The sequence below is a fragment of the Rhamphochromis longiceps genome, linkage group LG10 (assembly GCF_057381845.1).
Source record: "Rhamphochromis longiceps isolate RC_006_pf linkage group LG10, R_longiceps_female_GT1.1, whole genome shotgun sequence".
Lineage (NCBI taxonomy): Eukaryota > Metazoa > Chordata > Actinopteri > Cichliformes > Cichlidae > Rhamphochromis > Rhamphochromis longiceps.
The window spans coordinates 15,355,219-15,362,593 of record NC_140566.1 but is presented as its reverse complement, the minus strand read 5'-3'; positions in this window follow the sequence as shown (position 1 = coordinate 15,362,593).

The window sequence follows — 7,375 nt, the reverse complement described above, 5'->3', positions numbered from 1 at the left end:
TGGTTCTCTTTATTTTCTACCACATATGCAGCCACATGAAAAACAAAGTACTCTCACATCTGGTGAAAAGCAAACACAGCAAGTCAGCACAAACACCTCATACTAACTGTCAAACACAGTGGCGGAGGACTGAAAATTTGGGCTTGTTTTGCAGCCACAGGACCTGGGCATCTTGCAGTCATTGAGTCAACCGCGAGCTCTTCTGTATACCAGAGCATTCGAGGGTCAAACGTGAGGCGATCTGTTATCTGTCAACAACTAAAACTTGACTCAGACTGCAACAGGACAAAAATCTCAAGCACAGCAGCAACTCTACAAAGGAAACGAAAGAAAAGAACCAAGATGTTGCAATAGTCGAATCAAAGCTCAGACCTCAACCTGACTAAAATGCTGTGGCAGGACCTTAAGAAAGCTGTGCATAAATAAACACCCACAAAGAAAAGTGGTACAAATGACTCTAAAACGATGTGAGGAACTGATAAAATTGCATGGAAAACAATTCCTTTTAGTTATTGCTAAAGGCTACAGGCTACTGAATAACTGGCTGTAGGCCTACTTTGTTTTTCCCACAGAGCGCCTTCTTTTTCACTTAGTTTGTGACAAATAAATATTGATTCATATTGATGTTCATCTGAGATTTTCTTTAATTAATTTTAGAACCTATAAAGGACTAAATCTTTTTGTAATAGGTCTTAACATGTAGAGTTTTGGGAATGTCTACACCTACTGTTTTTTGCATAACAGTAAATAGACGCCAGAGCAGTCTAGATGCTTGGACTTTTAGTTCTGCATGATAGTATACCTATATATTAGGGGTGCAACGATACACAAGATTCACGGTTCGGTTCGGTTCGATACTTTGGTGTCACGGTTCGATATTTTTTCGATACAGAAAAAAATGTTCATGCCTTTTTAATTTGTCATTTATTAAATTTTCACGGCACATTCCGCACCACATCTCTGTGCGTTCATCATTTGTTTGAAGCCAGCTCACCTCCTGCAACTACTTTTCCGAAAATACGTGCTTCTTTTGTGGTTCGGACTCCTGACATTTCTTTGGAGGTGGAGGAACATCACAGTAATTGCTTAAAGGAGCTTCTTCGACATCTTTAAGAGTTCTAAACAAATGTCGGTCCTCCTCCAGAAAATCTTATGTACGCAAATGTAACGGAGGCGGAAGGCTGATTCTACTTCCACAGTGGTTTTGTGCGAAGGAAGGAAACCTTCCTCCAGACGGATTGAGCAGTGGAGCCGCCAAGGGAAAACCCGGCGGCGTCTCGCCACCCTATCAATGTTTCTGTTCCGGTTTCCCGAATGGGCAGAGCTCTCAACTCTGCCACCGCTTTCCTGTGGCAAACCAAGCAGCACCAGCCCGTCTGGGCTCGTGGCCGCCGCCACCGCCTGATACCGTTCACTCTCCCAGTCCTCACTCCACCATCAGTGTCTTCTCTCTCGTCTCCCATCACTCTTATTGGCCTCCGGGACCTCACAGGTGTGTTGGGTTCATAATCAAGGAGGGGCGGAGACTTTCCAGGACAAGTCACCGATGAATACCATAAAACATGCAATAAAACCCATAAGAATACAACACTATACAATATTAAAGAAAGTAAAACACAACCAAACATGCACAATAAAAATATCTTAGGTAACTTGTCCCTCTCCACCCCGTGACACAAACACGCATTGCAACTTCTTATCTTGTGCGCGTTTTTTATTTTGACAGCGAATGCGCACCTGCGGACCACTTATGTGCAGCCCCGGTTATATAGCTCGTCATATTGCAGCCACAGAAATTATTTTGTCCATGAAACCATAAAGCTGTACTTTCTTTTTGCCTTATAGTCTGATTTGTCATAACTTTTCCGTTTTGTGGTAAGCTTTTCTTTGGCTGTCACTTCTTCACCCTGACCTGTCTTATTTGGCTCAGCAGAACTAAAATATATATCCTGCTGCTTTTACACACACACACACACACACACACACACACACACACACACACACACACACACACACACACATAACGGTCAGCGATTCTCTGCGCGATCAACCTCTCACATGTTTAAGCTTGCTGCGGGAGATTTCACTTGTCATGTTTGCATAGTAAGGTAACGATTAATAAGACGATGTCAGAGGAATTGGTGCGCAAATTATCATCACTCACAGATCAGTGCTGTCGCTCTCTATACACAGTTCGCACGATTGCAAAGTGAAAGCAAAAAACAAGCGCAAATTCAAACGCGATTTCAATATGTCACATATTGACAGTGGCTCACCGATGCCAATGACATAATTACCCAGCTACATTTCCGAAAGAATGCAAAAGCATTGACATATATTTTTCTTTCCTACGATAAGCCGATGGGCAGGGCGGAGATAGATTTTGGTAGCCCGACTGGAAAAATCGCTAGCCCCGGGACGTTGGGCAGGCGATTTTGCGAGCCCTGTATCTGATTGAGGAATCACTCATCTTTGGAAAAGAGAGTTTATTACAGAGAAATAGCTCTTTCCAAAATAAAAGCTATACTATACGCTTCTTCTGGGCTATATTCTCAGCAGCATATTAAACATATCAGGTCCCCATAAGGAGAATCATGTGCTAACGGCTGTCTAAACGACTCGGGTAAAGTTTGTAGCATGCATGCTTGTTGTTTTTGTCTGCTTCCACTTGTCTTTGCACTAGGATGATGTCGGAGTAAATGTGCAGTCATATTCGTTGCGTTCCCACTAGTGCTGTCAGCGTTAATCTCGTTGAAATGACATTAACGCCACAACACGGCAAATCTCCGTTAACGAGCTACCGCGGATCGCCCGTGCGTGGGGCTGGACGGCCAACACGTTAACAAGCTAACTGCGCTAACACACTAGTTCCCACCCATGTAATTAAGCATTGCGTGGCACATCCAACATACTGTTTTACTTTAGTCCATGACGCGCTTACCTTCAGGGTCATACGTCACATGAAAACCAAAATAATTCCAAACGCCAGATCTGAATGAGGGTGGGGGAGGCTCAATTTGCCATGTTGCAAGGAGAGCTTAACTTCTGTCTCACTAGCTTGCCCTGCGCTCTTCCTTCTGACGATGCTGTCTGTGTTGAGCGCTCAGTGGATCTGCGCTCGACAGTGCAGCCTAGGCGGAGTAGTCGAACGCAGATTCACTGAGCGCTCAACACAGACAGCATCGTCAGAAGGAAAGTTGATAAAATAAATTACAAATTTTGTATTGTTCGATACATATGCGTACCTAACCGAAATCACTGTATCGAACGGTTCAATATCGATACGAATATCGTTGCACCCCTAATATATATATATATATATATATATATATATATATATATATATATATATATATATATATATATATATATATATATATAGATGAAGGTATACCTTCATCTCTATGTTAAAGTCCCTCCTACATGCTGTTTAAGCTCTCTTTAAAAGTGGAAGCCAGGCATGAAGCTAGCTTAAAAGGGAGGGTGGTCTCAAAAGCCAGTTTCACACAGTGGTTTGAGTGAGATGCTGCCCTAAGGCCCAGAACAAACTAAAAACCATTATTCAGCACTGTGACTCATGCAACACTCCTATAGCAGGGTCCAACTTTATAAATAAGGAGCTGGAAAACATATGTCTATGTTCAAGACTGGAGACATAGTCCACATAGCTTATTGTAATACACACAAAGCTAGTTTTACTTTAGATTGCAGACCAAAGCCAATAGAGAACCCTGTTTCTCTCTGTTTTCATTGGATTTTTCCTCACATTAACATTAACCGCAGAATAAACACATAAAAGCGACTTCTTCTGTAACCTCTTTGATGTTACGATGAAAAACTGATGAGTTGAGTTAATAACTGAAAACACATTTCATCCGCGCTCTTGGTGATATAACAGAGTTTGGCAGGGGAGTCGGATACTCTGTCCAAACGCAAAAAGAAAAATAACAAAAGACATGGCGAAGAAAGGCGCTGATGTCTTAGGCACGGCACATCTGTTTACATATTTATACGTCTCTTTTCTGTACGTCTCAACGCGGCACAGCTTCACATCTGGAGCAGTCATCACAGCAATCAAGCCTGAGAAATGTTTGGGTAAGGTTTGTTTGACTCTCAAACTGAGGGCCAACAGTTAAGCTTTGAGGATAACCCTGTGGAGACTCAAACACCAGATTTGGCTCGGAAAGAATAGGCCTGAATACCTCATCAACACTCCTCATTACTCAAGTGCCAAATGAGCTCACTGCGGACTGAACCTATTCATTATTTCCTTTGATGGACAATTGAACTGTAACACACTTATCATGTAATCCTGGAAAGGCTTCAGATATTCTGGCTGACATTTGAAAAGAGGCCATTGTTAATTATAGATCATAACTGTAAAGTTGACACTTATTTCGAGGTGGGGGGTGGTGGGGTATTCCGCCCCGCTGCGATCTGTCTTTAATAGTTTATTGCCATTGCAGGCATGCATTAATATTTCTGACCTTTAACCCTCGTCGTTCAGGGGTAAAGGAACGAAGATTTAAGCGTTCGTGACATGTAGCCTCGTACTGTCCGTACTTTTTTTGGCCCGACTCCAAGCATCGGCTAAAATGATCAGGGCCAACTTAATTAACAGGAGGGTTAAGGGTGTAAAAAACAGAGCCCTTGATAGATTTCGGAAGTATTTTGAAGAAGCATAAACTCAGGGACTCTGCTGAGCACCTTAATCAGCTATGAAAGCAAACACATCTATCAGACTTAATTAACTCAACACAATTTGGCTCCCTTTGAATCAAAAGACTGCCTGATTGATTTGCAATGCTTCAGTTCCTCAAAAACACCATACGCATCTGTGAGGATTTAGTTCCTGCAGCCATTTACAAGATGCTATATTTGATTTTTTGTAAATGTAATCACCTCTACTAAGCTGCTCTTTTTGTCAACACTGCAAGCTTAAAAAGCTCACATATAGTTACTCTGCACAAACATGCAGCCTTTTCTGCAACGTGCACCAACTGTTCTCACAAAGGAACTCACATTTTTAAGCAACAGCGAATCAGATTTGTTAATAATCACAATTTTGGCCAAGAAGTGACTCCAATCCTGGGCCGAGTCATGACCCCGAATCTCACATTTTCTTCCCTTCTCACTGAATCGGGGCTGCATGGGCAGCAGGGTGGAGTACACATACACAGGGAGCTGACCGACTGCATGATTTATACCTACTGACTGCCCCCAGCTGTTACAATTGCAAGAGCCAAGACTAAGCATGCATAGCTGAATTAACCCACGAGACGAATTCAAACATCCACAAAAAGTGGACTGATAGGATTTCCATTAAAAATAAAAACATATCACAACATCTGATACTGACTAGGCTGCAGCGCGTCTTTTAGAGGTAAAAAGTAACTTGCAACTCAACTGACTTGCTCAAAGGAAGGGAGGGCACATGGAAACGTTCGTTTAAGTTTAATGCTGCTAATTTGAGTTGGCAGCATCAAAGTAGAACACCCCTTTCTCACACTTTTCATTGGAACAGCCTGATTGGGCAACTTAGAGACAGACTGTTGTTAGCTGTCAGGTCTAACAGCTAACACAAAAATATGACAGGTTTTTTTGTGAGAGTAATGAAGGCACACAAGGGAAGTGCGTCGCTTTCAAAATATTGTTTCATGCCTTTAGTAAGAGATGGACAGAGCTGTCTGGCGCAAAGTGTGAAAGCAACACAATTGAGTCATTGTCTGAGGGGAGGGGACAGAGAGAGCATGTCGGGGGTTCACAGAGAAGGGAAGCAATATTATTCTGAAGCGCCCACGCAGTCTACCAAATCAGCAATTGCACTCTGACTGAAGCATGGGAACCGGCAGTAATAATTTGACACCTGTTGATCAAGCTGCCCTGTAGAAAGACTGCACACAGTGCTGCTGAGCAAAATAAACCTTTGCTGCTCCCACAGATCTGCTTTGTAGCTCATTATTTCCACGAGCAGGTTACACTGTATACGGTGTTCTCACTAAAAGGTGGTTTTGTTGTTGCATTGATGTCCTTTACCCCATTTTTATAAAAACAGATACTTGCAGTCATTCATCAGATTATAACAACAGACATAAATTCTAATTATTTGACTATCTGTTAAATTAAACCAAGAACTGAAGCGTGGATCCAGAAATAAATAGCAACTGTGTTGTTGGTGTGCCTGCACCATTTTTGCATTTTAAAATGATTTAAAAAAGTATTTCCAGCAACAAAAGTGATTCCTTCCATAGGCTGCCATGTTAAAATGGCCAACTAAAGACCATTTGAAAAAACCCAGTGTGGTAAACAGCACACCAGCATGGCACTGTGGTGGTTAGCACTGTTGCCTCAAAGCAGGAAGGCCCTGTCTCAAAATCCACCTTTTTTCTTTCTTTTTTTTCTTTGTTCTTTGTTCTTTTTCTTTTTTCCTTCTGGAAAAAAGACAATTAATCAATGTTAAACACCTGATTAATCCTCCATTGATGGTCTATAACACAGGCTGGTTTTTTTTTCATTCATATAGTGAGGCTTGAAGTTAGGGGTGATCACTTTGCCTGACAGGTGTGCTAGCACAACATCATCCTCTGTAGGTGAAGTCACTGAAATCTCCCAGCCTGTCCAAAAAGATTTTTCTTTTCATCCTCGGTCAATAAAATTCTAATTTTTTTGTTTTTCTGTTTTTTAGCACTAATGAGCAAGTGTGTGTGTCTGTGCATTGCACCCATACAATTTAAGACTGCAGTTTGACTGAGAGCGTCAACCCATAACTACTCCGCGCCATCCATCCATCCATCCATCCATCCATCCATTCTCTTCCTCTTATCCAGTTCAGGGTTGCAGGGGGACTGGAGCCTATTACAGCTACCAAGGGGCGAGAGGCAGGGTGCACAGAGGACAGGTCACCAGCATGGAGAGCATACTCCACTCATTTGTCCAATATGGTAACTTTTTATTCTAAAGAAAACAAAACACTAACACTGAGGCTTCAACAAACCAAAGAAGACTTCACAGTGGCTACGTCCATGTTGGTTATGATTCAGTCTTATTTGACTCATTCTATGTTTTAATTCCACTGATCATTGGAAATTCTGTGAAGCACCTTGTATCTTTGGATTAGAAAGGTGCTATAGAAATAAATGGTATTAATAATTCATTTATTTATTTATTCCTATTATTGTGTTTTAATAAGCCATAATTTCCTCTGGCCCACATCTGTGTAATATGGGATTAATATGTAAGATTTACTGTGATTAATTTCACACAATATTTTGAATTTCTCCTCATATTCCTTTAAGTTATTCACTATGAATCTTAGAAGATTACAAGAAAAAATTAGTATGCTGACTTGCTAATAGGGCCCTTTTCCCCCCAGTTC